This window comes from Dreissena polymorpha, chromosome 7 (genome assembly GCF_020536995.1).
Source record: "Dreissena polymorpha isolate Duluth1 chromosome 7, UMN_Dpol_1.0, whole genome shotgun sequence".
NCBI lineage: Eukaryota > Metazoa > Mollusca > Bivalvia > Myida > Dreissenidae > Dreissena > Dreissena polymorpha.
This window is the reverse complement of record NC_068361.1, coordinates 92,508,219-92,527,878: the sequence shown is the minus strand read 5'-3', so window position 1 is coordinate 92,527,878 and position 19,660 is coordinate 92,508,219. Positions and strand designations below refer to the sequence as shown.

Below are 19,660 nucleotides of genomic sequence, written 5' to 3'. Positions count from 1 at the left end.
AATATAGGGTATAAAACGGCATAAAATACCTGCCCCTGCATGGACGTCGCCATCTTGATAATCTCGTGATTATCCCCTCTGTAACATGATAATGTCTTGATCGAGATTATTCAAACAATCAAGTGTTATATACAAATAGAATTATATAAACACAATAAATTTTGGTAAATTTACAGTTTCGGTTTCGTTTTCCATCAGTGCAGACGACATGCTCTGCAGAAGAACTTTTATACAAATATTTAACAATAACTGAAGTAAACTGATAAAACAGATTGTACTTATTATGATGCATGTAAACGCCCGCCATTCTTTAAAACGACCCCATCTACATTTATATCTCCGTTTGTAGAGATTTCGTTTTTGACTTTTAGATAGTAGCTTATTCTTATTGAAATTCTTTACAATTCTAAGGGCTAAGGTCAAACTATCCAGCCAAATATTTCTTAGGAACAACTACACGCTCTGAAGAGTTTAGAACATGATACTTATATTGATGTTAGAAAGCGAACACGTTTCAGGAATTATAGATATGAACAAAAGTAAATAAATCGAAGAAGCAACTCTTCAAATAACGATGATAAACTCGTCAATTAACGAAGAAGCAACTATCAATTAACGAAGAAGCAACTCGTCATGTACACTTTTTGTAAACGATGAACGATTCTAGAAACAGAGAACGTAAACCAACACCAGACAGCGAAAGAAAATATTTAAAAAATCTTTTGAAATACAGAATCATAACCGCGGTATCAGTAAGCTGTTTGAATTTTGCCCGATACATTCTTGCCATTTGATGACAGTCTACCACTTGGTCCAATATTTAAGGATTTAAGGGCACGATTTATTTCGAGTAAATTTATTCTTAAACACAATGTAATGAGATTTCATATATTAATGTCTTTTCAAAGTGAAACTAATATTAAGGACCTAGCATCGTATATTTACCTTGCATGAGTTAGACGTAAGGGGTTACTTACGTGATTGAGTAGCTACTTATCTTTTACTAACTTTTCTAATATGTTCAATCTTAACCAATTCATGCTTGATAATGTTATGGGCACACATGCTTTTGTACATGTATATATGCCGTTAAGTTCCATAACTTGGGTCAGGGGGCGGTGGCTTGTTTATCACAATAAACCTTTGTGGTTGTTGTTGGATATCACAAACGAGCCATCATGTCTGAAGGGAGTTCTAGGACGAAATTATCTGCAAGTACTTGGACAGTGTCTAAAAAGCCAGTGATAACATTCAGCGTCGTACGTAATTTTGTTTACATATTTCATTGACAGGATTTTGAATATTAAAGTTAAGAAAACACACTCACATCTTGTAATGCTATACGTATCTTTTTGTACACTAACATTCCAACTAGTTACTGATTCTCAGCTTGCTAATATTTTCTCCAAAAATAAACTGTAAATAAAACAGTAAATGTTGATGATGGTACCAAAGTATTGGCAGTTTGTCTGGAAATATTTTTTTTGTTAAAAACTAAAATTTGTATACAAACTAATGGTACTGTTATGGGAAGTCCTATGGAACCGTCTTATGCATCACGTTTTATGAGACAATTTGAGGAAGATTTTCTCACCAATACTTTTATTAAACCATATATTTTGCTTAGATAATTGGAGTACATTTTTATAATATAGAATTGTTTTCAGATGATTTAAAGACTCTAATTGATTCTTTAAGTAATGTTTATTCCACTATACGATTTTCCCGAAGTTTATCTCAACAGTACGTATATCTCCTTGATGTATATATAGCAATACGTGCTTCAGACACTGACGTTACACATATATTTATAAATATATTTTACAAATATGCTTTGTACTTATAGTCTTCGTCCTCACAGACCATGTTCTTTAAACGGGATATTCCATAAAGTCAGGCAAACGCCATAGGCGTATTAAATGTGATGATGATATTTTCATTCAATAAGTCCGTGTCTAGTTCATTTATATATTTCCTAGTATCAAACAAATGCTATTAGAAATGGATGTTTACAATGGAAAAAACAAAACACAACAAAAACAACAACACAGGATAGGACATTATGTGCTACTCAGAAAAATAATAATTCAGTAAAAAATGTAATGTACGTTTATTATCTCAACTCTTCATATTGCTGTAATTCAACACAAATACCGGTAGGTGATAATATAATCAGACAAGGACACTATGCAGTCATAAGTTTCAATTAGCATATTACGGCCTAAAAACAACATGAGAATATACGAAATAATCTGTTAAATTGTTTTGCGTTAAATTACAGAACCCCAATATATTTGTCAGGTAAATGTACAAAGATGAACACTTAATATTAGCATATGTTCAAATTCAATTGTAGTTGGGACTCTCGTGTTAAATGCAATTAAGTTTTGATTTTGTATCACGTGTCTTTAGTCAATCTATTATATAGGTTACCACCGTTGTGATGTATGTGTCGACTGCAAACATGTTCATTTGTTATAAAATATATTATGTTAAAGAAACTTTCTGTAAAAGCTTTTATATGTCCACCAAAATTGCATGCACATACGATGCTTGCCATGTTTAAGTGCATAAATGTCAATCATTTTATATCATTTGCAATTTTAAGGAACTCGCATTTTGAAGCACGTGCAACGTGACCACCAAAGCACTGTGATTAATGTGTAAATCCAATTTTATTTTCTTAGCGTGTCCATCAATTTTCAACTGAGAAACCTTTTGAAATTATCAAGACGGCTAATATCGAATGCTGTTTATATAATAACACATATAGTCAGCAACACAGATGTTAAATCACAAATTAATGCTCGGTATACCGTAAACGAATAGCAATGTTAATTTTAACCTAAAATTAAACAGATTCGAAGAATGGTGTATTTTCGGAAAACACTTCGTGTATAGCAGTGTTAATGAAAGCTATTTACCTGTCAAACCTATGGATCGTATAACATCTTATAACAAACGACAAACAGCATCAATGAACGTTTACAAAGCAGTATACAAAGGAGATATATATTGATATTGATCAAGGAGTGTTGTAATATTCCATGTATTGTGTACCACCTTACGATTAAAAAATCTTTTTTCATAGCATTATGGTTAACTATTCGTTTATCATATATTTGTTATCGATTAAAATTTTGTAAGAAAGCAAAAACTGCAAATATAAACATTAGCGAAACAGTTTACTAAGGAGATGCACACTCTACCTGGCTGTATACAAAACATGCTATTCATTTATCACAGGTACAGTAATATAGTGACTTTACCTGTTTGTATAAAAAACTGCATTTGCACACATCACATTCTTTCAAATACGTGAGACAAACTATGATTAATTTCATCGTATTGTAAATTTGTTTTGTTCGCCAATCGCACCTTGAACAGAATATAGTAATAAATATAAATTTATTTTTTTAATATGTTTTGAAAATCCCCGCAGTTTAAAAAGTGCCGTAAGTTAATGCTAAGATCATTTATTAAGTCAACATTTATTAAGTCAAAGTGTTAACAAAACACCCAGTTCTTCGCTTTATCGTGTAAAATTACTGAACTAAATAGGTAATATTATATGACTAGGTTGCTCCGCTTGGTTGTATCGCACCAACTGATTGCGTGGTGTGTCAGCAGCGCGAGTGGAATGCGATGACAAACCATGAACGTGTGAGAAACGACTCACCAGAAAACGTCTTTTTTATTATTTAGTTTGTAAATTATAACGCTTAAATCAACGCGAAAATATTCTGGAATGCTACGATTTGATTTGGTTATTTACACAAAAGAAAACAATAAATAACACGCATCATCGCACTGATGAGCATAACAACTTCGTGGCGCACTTAAGTCACAGTTTTAAAATCGATAGCAACATTGTTTCGGTTTTGCTTTGGACAGGTTTCAAACATTTTCAGCCTTTTCTTGAGTAATGCCTAAAATTTTGCCCGACAGTACCACGCCATATTCCCATTAGAAACACTTGGATGGAAATCTGCATGCTTTTTATCACTAAGGACAAAACAAATTACACCGACTTAAATTTGCACTAAGACATAATTATAAACCCCTAAATCTTAATGCGCTTAATGTTGTGATAAGCATACTCTGGTCATATTCCAAAGCGATTTTGTATTCTTATTACCTTTTACAAATATTAATATAGTTTGAATAAAATCTTCTTGGCATGGCACTTATGTTTTACTAACCTCTACTCGAGCAGAGAAAAAGTATGAATGAAATCGTGATCTATATTTGATGATCCAATAAGATCGTCGGTTCATCTAAAACAGTTGAACGTCCACACAAGTTTTATACAAGAAAGTGTGAGAAATTTTTCATCGAGCACATGCCATCAGACCGTACGCAATTGTATGACAGCGCGACGATTCCCTTATAGCTAGTCGTTATTATCGTAATTATCGTAATTTTTATCGTAATAATCTCAGCCGATTTAATACACGATTTCTACTATCGCGATTGTCACCACGATTGTAACAATATTCTCATTCGTTAACTAATTGCAGTGATTTTATCACAGTCTTGGTGTCGAACCTTGGTGTCAATCGCGACATGCTTATCGTGACAAATTTGGAAGTGTTAACGCAAATCGAAGATTAACACGATCTCGTGATCATATGTAAGTCGGATTCTTATCAGATCGTTTTGCATCGTAATAAAGCGCGTCAAAAATCAAAGGTAATCGTCCTAGTGATCACAGTTAAATTTAGCAACACAAACTCCGCGTTCTGTCATGACCTGTTGCAAGCACAATGCTCAACGACATGTCGAACAGTGGCCCTAAGTTCATTGAATTAACTTATCAATCATTTAGCATACCTACGCGGTTTTGTTGCCATTTTCAATTCCGATACAAGGGAGTTCATGTAATTCGCCTGTTTTCTGTTTTCATCCGGTGCCGTTTCGCGTATAAGCATGAAACGCGCAAACGTTTCAGGTATTATCCGAATGTGTTAGGCATCGTGATGCTAAAATGATTCAATGATGAAAGACAGTATTTGCATTAAATAGGTTAAAGCTATCCATCAGCTTTTGTTAAGGATTCAAATCCTTAAAATCAAACTCGCAAACATCACAACGTGTTTGTTTAACCATTTACAACTAAGATACGTATTTGTACGTATTTGTAGTCCGTCAGAAAGTTAAATTTAATTTAAGACCTTTCTTACTAGATTCAAGTTTTAAAGACTTCATTTCCAACGCCTAGATACTAATGAGAAGCAAACAGCATAAAACATTGACAGACTGCGAGTTACTGTTCTGGTAATATGCTGTTTTTACACATAGCAATTTTCACTTTGCTTCTGAGAGGGAAGGTATTATAAATCAAACATCACACGTATGCGTTTGTATAATCTTATTTGAACAGATACACTAGTGGTTTCTACAACGGTTATTGGCTGATATGTAAATTAAACTATTCACGACTCAAATATTTGAAAGTGTCAATAGTCAATCGGGCTTGTATTCGGCTCTTTCCATAAAACATAATATAGCCAGCACAAGAGAGAACAAAACGGCTATTATAATGTTCTTCCAAATCATTTTTTGTCCTCTATTTGCTGGCTTTTTTTTGCCGTGTATAACACGTATGTTAAATTGTCTCTAACAAAGCAAATCAAACTCCTTATGCAGCCGTACTTCTATTTTCTGTATGAACATGGCATACAAAAAAGCCATTTATGAATGCATCAAAGTGGCGTGGTTCCTTCATTAAAAAAATGTTCAACTGTCATCCGTCGAATCTTAAAAGGGACAATAACTGTCTTCATGACTTTTACTGTATTATGAAAGTACTATATGCTTTTAAAACTTGAATTACATTTCTCTAACGTCCTTCGTTTACTTTTCATCATTGACAACGAAACGTAAATTTTATTTGACAATTTTTGCAACGTTCGAAATATTTTGAGTATTAATAGTATCGTATTGTTATTGAAGACTGCAAAACAATTTACTTGCGTTCTAAAATGAAGCTTCATTCGGTGGCATAAATGTTCAACAATAACAATAATGATTGTCAAAATAACAATTTATATCCTTTGTTACAACACAGGATATAAATTGTTATTTTAAATATAAGTAGACGAGCAGTAGTATACCAATTCAGATGTATCTGGTTGAATAATGGTTCTTGGCACAAGAGATTTCAGCAACTATTAAAGTGTGTCTGACTCAACAACACATGTATTATAAAAAAAATAAAAAAATCTCGAGTGTATTGGTTCTATACAACGAGTACGTTAAAGGACCAAGGGGTCTATTCGTAACTGGCCAAGGTATTGGATCCAGATTCCTTGTTACCCAACACTGCCTCTGCTTCCTAACGTTACTTTAACCAAACTAAGGACTATCTTGGCAATTAAAGCGTGCACCTTCATGTTTTGTCGATGGCCACAGTTCTAGCATTTAGTTTTACCTAAGTACTATATCATTAATAATAATGAAAACTAAAATCTTATGAACAATTACATACATTAGTATAATGCGGATCACATTGATGCTATTTATAATGCACTTACTTTACTTCCCTGTATGTTATACTCCTCGCCCATGGCAACAAAAAGATGGTTCACGTTTCACAAATAAAACTGTATAATTTAAAACTTAAGTGGTAAACAATGCAGTTTTGAATTTGGTAAAATGGTAAACATGTACGATTGTACTTTGTGTGAGCGAAAATAGATATTCAGATATTGCATAAATATTAAATTGATTGATACTTGAACATCAAACAGGGCTTGGATTCTCACAACTTTAACAGCTTGTTATACTTCCAACTCGTTTACCTTAACATAACTAAACTAACATAAACAGCGAAATTACAAAACATATACACGTTTGTAATATGATCTTTTTGTATCAATCATAGAGTTACCAATTAATTTACGTAATATATTTATTTTGTTTATTCAATATAAGACATACATTGCATACATGCATATGATCGCACGAAAAAAGTTATATCATGTAGCGGCAATAATGTTCAAACATGTTATACAAGATATACTAATATATAGTGTGTTTTAAAAAAAATAATCTACAGGATAGTTATGAATATGAATGAGTTGCATAAAGTTGGTAGAAAGCATTCTGGACATGTTATAAAAGTTTAATGGGTTGCCATTTTTGTTCAAATATATAAAGTTTATCATTGTTAAGGGCAATTTGTTTTTCAATTTGGATCTTAAGTTTTAAATAGTTAATAAAACAGTTGAAAGTAGGTAATTTTTTTTTGTATTTGATGCTGAATATAAAATATTTCATTAATATGATAATGTTGTTCACAGTGTTTTTAATATCTGGTATTTTAAAAGTATTAACACCGAAACTGATGTTTAAGAGAGACAGTTTTAATTGTAATTGTTGTTTCTCTAGAAATGTTGTTAACTGGTTCCATAGAATTTGAATATGTTTGCACTCTCAGAAAAGGTGTTCTATTGTTTCAATGTGTTCGCTGCATATATCACATAAATTTGTGTTGGATAGGTTGCACTTAAAAAGATATTTATTTGTAGCTATGATTCTATGGACATATTTATATTGAAAATTTCTCAGTGTGCTATCTATAGTTGTTTTATATGGCATGATAAATATAAGTTTCCAATTACATTCTTGTTCTCGAAGAAGGCTTTACCATTTATTTTGAATCTTGGAGTTTTCTGCTGGGTGTTTAATTTGTAGTTTGTAAAATATTTTGTTTGTTTTGTTTTGCAAGTATGTTTTCCGTGAATGATGTTTGAGTACATGGTGTGTTGTTTGTAATAATTGTAGATTTAATATGTATGGTTATGCTTTTAATTAATCACAGGTGCACTGTTTGTTATATCTTCGCCATTGACTACTAATTTGTGTATAGTGTTTTGTTCACTTCTGCGTTTTTCTATGTTTGCGAATTATTTTGTATTTTTTCCCATTATGTTCAACATGATGTGCACGTGCTCGTAGTAGTATTCCATTTAGATGTGTATGATAAATTTCTTCTTATACTAGTTTTTTTTTATGTTATTTCATATTCAATGTCTTTGGTGTCGTTTGTGTTTGTCTCATGCAATTATTTTTAAGTGTTTCAATGATTTTAATGGTTTCAGTTACAAGTTTGTGTGCTTTTTTTGTTTAAATGATGTGTATCTTATTGTTGTGTTACGTATATTTCCTTTAATTACTTCCCATAAGGTGTTTGGGTTCGCATCTTTATTATTTTGAACTGTATTGAATATTTCTTGTTTTATTTGTGTTTGATATTCTGTATCTAATAAGATGCCGTTATTAATTTTAAAGTATCCTGGGCCTCTTTCAGGTTGTATTTTGTGCAGTTTTAGTTCAACTATTGAGTGGTCAGTCATAAATCCTGGTTTTATGTTACATGTTTCAATAATGTTGCAAAGTGACTCAGATATTTAAAAATAGTCTAATCTACAAAATATTGTTGGTTTTGTGTTTGAGTGCCAGGTGCATTTGCTTTCGTTGGGAATAACTGTGCGCCATATGTCTATCATATTGTAGTTTTCAAGTATGTTATTTAAAATGTTTCTATTTTTAGGACGAGTATAAAGGTTTCCCTTTCTTTTATCTAATAATGGGTTAAGAACAGTATTGAAATCACCACCGACTATAATGTTTTTATCTTGATTATTAATTATAAAGGATTGTAATGTTTCGTAAAAAGTCGGATCATCTATGTTAGGGCAGTTAATGTTGATTAATGTTAACTGTGTTTCGTGTATTTTGAAATCTATACTTGCTAGTCTGCCAATTATTATTTCATTAAAGTTATCGACTGTGATCCGTTTATTATTTTTTATCAGAAAGGCAATGCCTTGTTTATTAGTATGTTGTCCACTGAGATAGATGTCTCCGTCCCATTCATCGTTTAAGGTTTGTGCTAAAGTATGTGTTAAGTGACTTTCCTGTAATAGGCATATACTTGTTTTTGTATTACCATTTGAAAATTGTTATGCGTTTGTCTTTATTGATTAGCCTTTTTACATTAAGAGTACATAAATTAATCATTTAAAAAAGTGATGGGTGATATAAATGATAATTTGTGTGTGTTTGTCCAGTAAGTTTCTATTTTAAAACATGTCCAGTTAGATTCTATTATAAGACATAAGATGTCTACATATGCAAACAAAAATAGAAAACAAAAACTATGGATACAAACAGATGAATATTCAATAGAACAAGAAGAAATGAAAAAAAAAACAATAATGAGAAAAAAACAACAATAAACGACAAGTCCCCAATAAAGACACAAAAAGCGTACTTCCGTTTACTGGAAAATACACAAACTAATTGACGAATAGTGATCTGAAAAGCAAAAAGTACATATATAACACGTTAGATTGTATGGTAACTTATAATAATAATAATAATATAATAATAAGAACTACTTGATCGTGTGTGGAGGGTGGTTCGGTGCGTGTGTGTTTGTGTGTGCAGGTGTGTGCGCGCGTGTTGCGCGCGCGTTTTATGCGCGTGTGTTGTGCATGCACGTGTACATGAGTGTGGGCACGGGTTTGTGTGTGTGTATGCGAGTGTGTGTGAATGTGTGTGCGCGTGTGTGCTTTTTTGTGTACAGTTGTGGGTGCGTGAGCCCGTGTGCGTGTGTGTGCGCGAGCGCGCGTGTGTGTGTGTGCACATATGCGTGTGTGTGCGTACTTGTGTGTGTGCGCGCGAGCGAGCGAGCGAGCGCGCGCGTATGTGTTTGTGTGTGTGTGCTAGTTGTGTAAAAAAAAACGCGGATGTGCGGGTGTGTGCGCGAGTGCGTGTGTGTGCGTGCACGCATGCGTGTGTGCGCGTGTGCGCGCGAGCGAGCGCGCACGTATGTGCATGTGTGCGTGTGTTGGTTAATAATAATAATAATAATAATATGACAATAAAAATTGTGTGGGGGATGGTTCGGAGAGTGTGTTTTGTGTTTGTGTGTGCGCGCGTGTTTCACGCGCGTGTAATGCGCGTGTTTTGTGCTTGTACGTGTCAAGGAGTGTGCGCGCGGGTTCTAGTATGTGTGTGTATGCGCGTGTGTGTGAATGTGTGTCCGTGTGCGTGTGTTCGCGCGCGCGTGTGTATATGTGCTTCGTTGTTTATGGTTTGTGTGTGTGCGAGCGCGCGTCCGTACGTGTCCGCGAGCTCGCGTGCGTGAGTGTGCGTGCTCTTATGCGTGTGTGCACGTGTGTGTGTGTGTGTGCGTGCGCGAGCGCGCGCGTATCTGTGCATGTGTGTGTGCTGGTTGTGTACATGCGTGTGTGCGCGTGGAAAATATTTTAATTTTTATTAACTAGAGAATTACAAAAATATGTTGCCCGGTTTAGAAAGATTTTAATTGACTACATACGTGAAGTGGAATTGTATAGCAAATACAATATACTGACTACACATACTTGTATGTATAGCACATATTTTCTGCAGTTTTGTAATACATATATTCTAAGCACTATACGCTTCATATGTAAATATAGATCAATGTTCTTAAGTGCGTTATTATAACAATGCAGGTGTTATATGTCTAGGATAAAAATAAGTAAACATGTACAGCTTAAATGTACAAAAAGATAATCCTCAACACAGGATAAAAAAAACGTAAATATGTACAACTAAACTGTCAAAATAATTATCATCAACACAGAATGGTTGTTTTATTCTTAACTTGATTGACTTGAACGTGGAAGTTATGTTATTTTACATGAGTAGATGTCTGGATAGTTGGTTATGAGCTATATAAACAAATATAATCAAAGAAGGTGCAGATCTACCGGGGAGAAATGCACACAAATTACAGTAAACCCATATACTAATATATGCATTTGTAAAATAATCATAACGCAGTTCTTTTATTAAATAAATCTGCTTCTGAAAATAATAAACTATGGGAAAACACAGCGATAAGTGATATGCATTTGTAAATTTATAAGAACGCAGTTCTTTTAATCAAAAAATCTGCTTCTGAAAATAACAAACTATGAGAAACACAGTGATAAGTGATGAAATTAAATATATTGTACAGTTGCTTTCTATACAAATACAATATACAACTTTACTTGACGTTTTGGTCTAGAAGTATGTTACTAAGGCATATTTGTATATATTTTTTAATTAATATTGTTTGTTAATTAATGTTACTATTTGTGTATTTTACCTGACAATTTGCAATCACCATCATATTAAATGAATATTGTTGGAATATCGAATACCTATCTCACTAAGAATATAATTTCATGATAAAAATTCACCTTAAATGACTTTTACATAACGCCAGCAGACACGCATGAATAATTTCGAATATTTCATAGGCTGATTCGAGATAAAAACCTCTGAACTTTGACGACATCACCGTGTCTGTGCTAAGCGCAAAGGATGTAGCACTGTTCAGTGTAAGGAATTCTGGACTACTCTCTGTATGTTCAAACGACACACATTGTGACCCAGTTACAATTACGCGTTAAAGCTCATCACGCAGAATTTCAGGGTCAGTACTCGTTCACTAAATCGTCCGGGAATATATAATTGAATATCGATAAACACAGTTTTGTTTTCAATATGAGAAAACAAACATTACCGAAATAGTATAGTGTCACGATAAGAGGAAAATCGTTTAATTATCCAACCACAATGTTTGCCGTACTCGGTCAGCACGTCTGGAAATCTTTCCATGAACGCCTTGATAGGCTGCCCTTATTTACAAGTTTGCTTTTTTAATTCATTTTTTTTTTATCGATAAGCATTGTTCTTAAATGTGCCATTTACAATTCGCAATGAGATTTTTAATGATCCTCGTCATGCGAAAATGGGTCTTATTCCATATGAGTCTATCAAATATATAGCCCATTCTGCCTGCGCATCTCTCAGTCTGGTCAGTAGATACATATTGAGACCATAACACATTGAATGATTTTATAGCGAACAGCATCGCATCTGTATAATTTTTATAAACTTACACTAATTTGTGATTTGACAATGATAACACCCATATCATGCGGTGAATATGCGACTTACAAGTGAAAAAAACACAATAGATAAACTCTTGTTTTCAGTTTATTTATTTAGACATGTAAATTGGAAACTTTATTTCAAAGTCAGCATTTACGCCGACTACCTTTTATAAAGATATTACTTGTTATATTTAGTTGTTTTTTTTATATTCGGTTTTAGCGATTAGAAAACATTTTTGAGGCTGTCTATAGTATACCTGTAATAATTGGTGAACTCATGTTCAACGTTTTATAAATTGAGAACTGTGAATATAAACAATATAAACAAGCTTAACCTTCTACTATTGCGTTGTTAGCACCCGTTAATACAAAAGATCGCCGCTATCTGTTGAGAACAAAAGAACGTTTCCCAGAAATATCAAATTTAACCCCGCTGTAGAAGCATGAACGAGATTACGAAACAGATAATTCTTGTTATATTTAATAGTTTTATTATATTCGGTTTAAGCGATAATGAAACATTTTTGTTGTTGTCTATCGTGTCTCTGAAGATATTGTTGAGTTCATGTTCAACGTTTTATAAATTGCCGCTTGCCGAGCCGTTATTTTATTCGTGCCGAGCTTGATAAATTACAAAACGATCAGGCAGTAACCTGTTTTTCTGTTTATCATACCACTGACACCACTCACCCGGTTTTTCAAGAAATAATGAAAAATAATCGCTACGCCTTGGAGCCGCTGCATTCGTTTATCGCGTATGAATCTTTATCAAAATAGCATGTTCTTCAACACGAAAAGTAGCGACATTTAATGTAATTTAATAACGCTGTTTCTTTCTCTTTCTTCTTTAATTCTGCAACAAAACTTTAAGCAGCAATACTTTATTACACAAAATGAAAGCATATATTATACATTTTAAAGGCAAAACTTGATAACCTTTGTAACATGTCAAGGCCAGTGCAGTCGCTCACGTCTTCGCAGTTTGTCAACAGTCAACACATTTAAAGAATTGAATGATGTTTTATTTGAATTTGGAATATATACTGCGCGTTTGGTTTACTGTGGTGGTTGTTCGTAGATATTGAGGTTCAGCACGTTAAGTACAGCTCCAAAAAAACATGTCATTTATCGGATTTTGGCCAGGAAACTGTGCTTATGAAACTGCCGGGTGGGTGGGGAGAGAAATGTTCATTTCGGAAGTGTTGACAGAAATGCATGAAACAGATGGAGTTGCAGTAGAGCATGTTGCCAAAAGGTTTGAACATCTTTTTTGTGTTTGTTCGGAAATTTCACTGTAATTGGTTATTGACTGTACGTTTTTGAGTTCTGTTATTTGCATGATTTCGGTGGGTTCGATATTGGAATCCCTTAGTTTTTGAACGAGGTGTTTTCTAGCAAAATGATTACTTATCATTAAACGCAAAACGACAGAGTTCCTCTTGTAGTCACGTTTTCCAGTCTTCTTCCCAACGTACACAGCATTGTACACAAACATTTTAACGTGCAATATAGATCGGACAGGATGCGCGAGGTTTTTAGTAAACCGCCTTTAGTAGCATACCGTAGGGACAGAAACCTCTGTGATACCCTGGTACACAACAAGACAAGCAAGGCTACCTTCATCACACACATATGTGAGGCAAACTGCACGTGCTGTAACAAACTGACAACAAGTGACATTCAAGACACAGACGGCAAAATTACTTACAGCACGTGCACAAATGTTACTTGTCGCACGAGAAACGTGATATACGGTATAGGATGCAACAAGTGCGAGTGTGTTGTTTATGTTGGGGAGACGTAGAGGCGAATCCGAGAACGCATGAGTGAACACTTGCGAGACGTCCGCCTGCATAAAGAAAAGCCCATCACTACCCACTTCGATTCGAGCCACTGCGATGACAATATGTACTTCTCGGTCCTGGAGACGCTAAAAATCGCTGGACGCCAAGAACGTGTAATTAGAGAAGCGTTGTGGATAAAGAGACAAAAGACTATGAAACCGTTCGGATGTAATGCAAAAGACAGTGTGTTCCAGTCGGCAACATTTATAGACAGCATATAATGCTTATAATAAAAAGTAATATTTATGTTTATTTTATAAACATTATATATATTATGTATATGTTTATTGTGAACATATATATGTGTATATGTATATGCATATATGTATGTGTATATATGTGTGTATGTATGTATGTATGTGTATATGTTTGTGTGTATATGTATGTATGTGTTTATGTATATATGTGTATATATGTATATGTGTATATATCTATGTATGTGTGTATATATGTATATGTATGTGCATATATGTATATATGTATGTTTGTGTGTACATGTGGGTATATGTGTATAATATCTATATAATAATATATACACAGCGTACAATTCATAATATGTAGCGACTTCCGAGTATAGGCGCGTAACGTCACGTTCACGTCGGGTAACGTTACGTCATTTATTTATATTTTTGTATTTACTTCCGTTATGATCGACAGAAGAAAACGCTATGCAAAGTTGTCTTAATAATCGTTTACTGAAGAAGGCCTTTTGCCGAAATATTTAATAAAAGGGTAAATGTAGGAAGTTTTGATTATTTATGTTTTTTGTTTTTTCAAAACCTGCCTCGATTGCCATAGTTTTCAACATCTTGGCTATTTTTTTTTCACCAAGTTTCTGCCGTGATTAAACAGTGATTAAAAATACATTTTTTTTGTTTTTTTTTATATGGATTTTTCTGCTTTGCTTTCAGACAGTCATGTGTGAGGAAATATCTGGACTACTGCTCCGAAAGATAGAGTATGGGTACTTTGCTCTTTGAAGTTTCCGTCAATGCTTCCCACGATGCTACGCAATGTGACAGGCTCGTATTCATCATCATCATTCTTGCGAATAGAGAGCAGAATAGCAGATATGTGGCAAGATATTCATCTAGATGGTCGACTGATAAATTGTGGATTGCCTTTGTTTCGCCTTTCTTGGCAAGATATTTTTTAAATCGACTGACATCTGCCAGAGTTTTCCGGATAGTGTTTTTGTTATCTTCGGCTTAAATTAATTTGTGTACATCTTCGGTTGTTATTTCTATGGCGTCTGATATGTTTTCACTGTTCTCAGTTTTTGATTTTGTTTCAGTAAGGGATTCAAAATAACTTTTATCTAAATTGACATTTGCATTCGTGATTTCATCAAATGGTTCATTAAACACACTCGGATTTATTCCAAACTGATTGGCAAAGTCTTCCTCAGTCATAACAACTTCCTCCATTAAACCGTCCCGAACAATGTCAAACTTACCTCCATCCACAAAGTCTGACATGGTAATGTTTATTTATTGTATTTATATATGTTTCTTATGTTTAAGTCCTTATTTTCAAAAGAAATTAGCTTTTAACGAGCCTTATCAAACACAATTCATGTGACAAAATTGGCAAACTGTAGAAGACGACAAATGTAACCTTAATAATGATTTATGATTTAAAATTATTTCATTACTTAATGTATATTACATTGGGTTTTTATTGTGAAGTGTGTTACTATTTTATTTTTTACTATTTTTACTGCTTTTGTATTGTTTGTTTTATTTGTTTGGTCTGTTTATATTAAGTGCTGAACTTTTGACCTAACCTTTGCCCTTGATGTTTGCATATGAAGGCATGTAAAAAAAGTAGTCCGTTTGTTACATGACGTCATCAGCATGTACTTATTCATTCTTAATATTTGTAAAATACCTTTTTTCTGTTTTTGTTGTTGTTTGTGGATTAAATGTAATACATATTGGTATCAAATTGTTTGTATTGATAAATCTGATTCCGTTCAATAAAACAAAACATTGTACTTAAGTCTTAGTAGCCTCCACACATGACTGATATATGAACTTCCTGTTGACCTTGATGTAAAAAAAGATATTAGGCAACAGGCTTTCAAGCAGATATCAATGTGGTGGTATGATAAAATACAAATATTGGTTATTGATTCTTTTCTATATAAGCTGCGTTCAAAAATATTCCATTTAACACGATATTCACATAATGTTTCCATTTGTGAATGAATATAGTGTGAGAATTCAAACCTCTTGCAAAAATTATACAACTCTTTCTCGCGCGGATACGGCAGGTGTGGCGGGCAGTAGGCTTTCCGTAGATAAGCCGAACTGACTTGAAATTTTTAGTAACAACATTAGCTGTTCGCTACGCGAACAACTAAAAACTATATCGACTCACGTGGTTTAACTTTTATGATAGGAATTCTTCATTTCGTAAGTTCTATTTAAAACAAAAGTACGTCCACGGTAGACTATGAATATTTGTGTAAACCATATTAGACCCCTTTATAACATATTAATTTTCGCATCGTGTTTGAAAAATATACTTACATCAAATGTGTTATTTTCTGTGGCAATGATAAATTATACAATTAAAAACATTTTGGTTTACAAATGTAAATGGCTGAAAGGTAGTGACTTCAGTTATTACTTGGTCTTTTCTGTTTTTCTTAAGTTGGTAAAACTTAGTAAATTTGGTAAGATAACAAATCTTGATCATACACAAGGCGTCTCATACATCAATAATGAAACACTTGACATCGATACTTGACGGCAACAATCCAATATATTATAGATAAGCGTCAGAAAAAAGGGAATTCAAGTACGTTAACCACACGCATGTACAATAAACATAGCAGTGATTAAAATTTTTATTTTACAAGAAAACAAACACTTTAAGTTTTAACTAAAGTAATAATTCTCTGCTTGTAGCAAACAATGGCATACATTTGTTTTATTGTTTATGGCTATCTTTAATTGTATGTTTATATAGTGGCGATAAACTTTCTGAACGTATAAGTATATAACTTGCATTATATTAATCATGGGGTACATTGTACGTATATTCAACTTTACACACATAATCGAAAACATTAAGAAATTGACACAAAATTTACTAAATCAATTTTGATTTCGTAAACTTTGGTATTGTAACTGTAAATAAACTTTGTGTACATATATTTATGCCCCCCTTCGAAGAAGAGGGGGTATATAGCTTTGCTCATGTCGGTCTGTCGGTCTGTCGGTCTGTCTGTCGGTATGTCGGTCGGTCCGTCCACCAGGTGGTTGTCAGATGATAACTCAAGAACGCTTGGGCTTAGGATCATGAAACTTCATAGGTACATTGATTATGACTCGCAGATGACCCCTATTGATTTTGAGGTCACTTGGTCAAAGGTCAACGTCACAGGTGAAGGTCACAGTTACTGAAAATAGGCATTTTAAGGATTTAGCATGGTTCTAACAAGGGAAACAACTACTGTTTATGCATGTTCTTTTTATTACAGCATTTGCCTCCCTTTAATTTCTTTAAAGTTTAACCAAATGTAAGGCTAACTGCATTTGTGTAATGCATTGTATCAATAAACATCGGGCAAAAATTAAATTAAGGTAAATTAAGGTTGCACCACCACCACCACCGCCACCGCCACCACCGCCGCAGACGCCGCCGCCGCCGCCGCCGCCACCACCACCACCACCACCACCACCACCACCACCACCACCACCACCACCACCACCACCACCACCACCACCACCACCACCACCACCACCACCACCACCACCACCACCACCACCACTACCACCACCACCACCACCACCACCACCACCACCACCACCACCACCACCACCACCACCACCACCACCACCACCACCACCACCACCACCACCGTTGTTCACAGTGACAAAAAACGTATTCAGACAATGGCTGCTACTACAACTTATAGCCCATATGGGTGGCATGCATGTTTTACAAACAGCCCTTGTTTTAATCTGCATGATTCATTTTAATTGATGTTCAAAATTATTTATAAATAAACATATATGGAGAATATGTGAGTGTTGGATAAAGAACAAGTTTATCATGCTCGGCTCGCACCATGGTAGCGCGAGGATTTATTAAAAAAAACTCACATAATATTCTATTTATCTTATTATTTCTTCCATTTTTACATTATTAACGTTCAAATCGCATTTTTAGACGATTTTGTTCTTCCACAGTTGACAAACGCAGATTCTCCAATTTTTGGAAAAAAACACAAAAATTATCTAAAAATAGCACGCGACAGGTTTATTCAACAAGGTGGGATAGAGGCAAGTCTATTCCATGAGTAGCATGAACCAACAAGGGAGGCAACTCGTGATGGCACAAATTGGCAGTGTACAAAAAGTGGTACTTTATAATATCGAATAACATGGGTCTAAATTACGCGTAAAATCTCTTTTTTGATTGGATGAAACAGTCCGAAATCACCAAGTAAATAAAGTCGAGATATGTATCTTGCGGAACATTCAATGCCATGCCGCTTGCAAGCTATTTAGAAAGTAAAAATCGTAAACCAACAAGTTTGTTATGTTTGTTTTCTCGGTCATAGACAGTGTTCCTGGCTGAAAACAATGAAATATTACTTATAAATCATTCATGTATTAGTATTTAGCAAGAAAGTGGTAGAATATTTGTGTTACACATAACTTGTGTCTGCTACAATTTAACGAGTAGTTACGGAAATTAACGATTGTACGGATGTTTCGACAGACATAATCCAAACGACAGAATAGCTTGCATATTTCATGTTGATCAGCCTTGAAATCACCAATTTATCAAATGCGAATCAAAATCATTAATTTGTCATCCAGTAATGGTCAGAAACACCAATATCTTTGGGCGCAACCATCGCTGAAACCGCGACACATTGTTTTTCAGAAACCGACGATCGGTAATTTCCGTAACCATATTGAAACTGTTAGCTGACAAGTTTTCGTTTGTAATGTGTTTCTCAAATATTCTACCACGAAATTATTGAATACCATTACACAAATTAATAACAAGCTACATTTCCTTGATTTTGGTGGGGAACACTGTCTATAAATGCGTATAAATACGCCGAAAGCTGAACTTAAGTGAATATAATATAGTTAATTTTTTGTTCCATCTGATAGTTTCATCAATTCCCATAGCTCAGTCACTCAATTATATTGCAAATTATTACCAATATCTGATAAAAACTTGTATTATTTATTTTTGTCTTGAAACTTCTATTACATGAATCATGTATATATCTTGTATCGCAATAATGCATGCCCTGTGTTTATGTAACGATACATATATTTTAGCAGACATATCTTAGCTACTAGAGAGGAAGGATCTGACAGAGAGGAGAGACACTTGAAGAATATCTCTAGTACCCCTTGTGTCGGTCCTATCTAGGTGGATTTACACGGATTTTGTCATGTCCTGGACGTTTTATCAGTTGATTACAATATCTAATTGACTTGGGAAAATGTGCGTTACAATTGAATGAAGGACACATAACTATTAATTGACTTTGTTTGTGCACGTGTTAGTACGTTACCGTAAGCACCGTTTTCCCACAGCGCGCCTCGAATCATTCACTAATTACACGATCAATTGCATCCAAAATGGTCTCACAGTAAGCGTTATTTACATATCGAATTACGTGCAGAGTGCCTTTATTATAACATAACATCATAAACGCCACGGCATTGCACAGTTAACAGACCGTTGCTCAAATATTTATAATTGGTGCAGATTTATAAACCAGGCCGCGTAGATAACATCCTGTAATATTTACGACGCAAAAGCACACACATATCGCTGCAAACAAAACAAGTTTGCATCGCAAAAACCCGGATTCATTCCTAGAAGACA

At 34.2% G+C, this 19,660-nt stretch overlaps 1 protein-coding gene and 1 long non-coding RNA gene across 22 annotated transcripts in view; one reads left to right on the top strand and one right to left on the bottom strand.

Annotated features, from left to right (window-relative positions):
• Window positions 1–19,660, bottom strand: part of LOC127837082 (neurogenic locus notch homolog protein 1-like) — a 394,957-nt gene that overhangs the window by 99,317 nt on the left and 275,980 nt on the right. The gene's annotated exons all lie outside the window — the stretch shown is intronic.
• On the top strand, window positions 12,925–15,725 carry LOC127837087 (uncharacterized). Its single transcript, XR_008029096.1, has 2 exons — window positions 12,925–13,200; window positions 14,701–15,725. It is a non-coding gene; the product is annotated as an uncharacterized LOC127837087 (long non-coding RNA).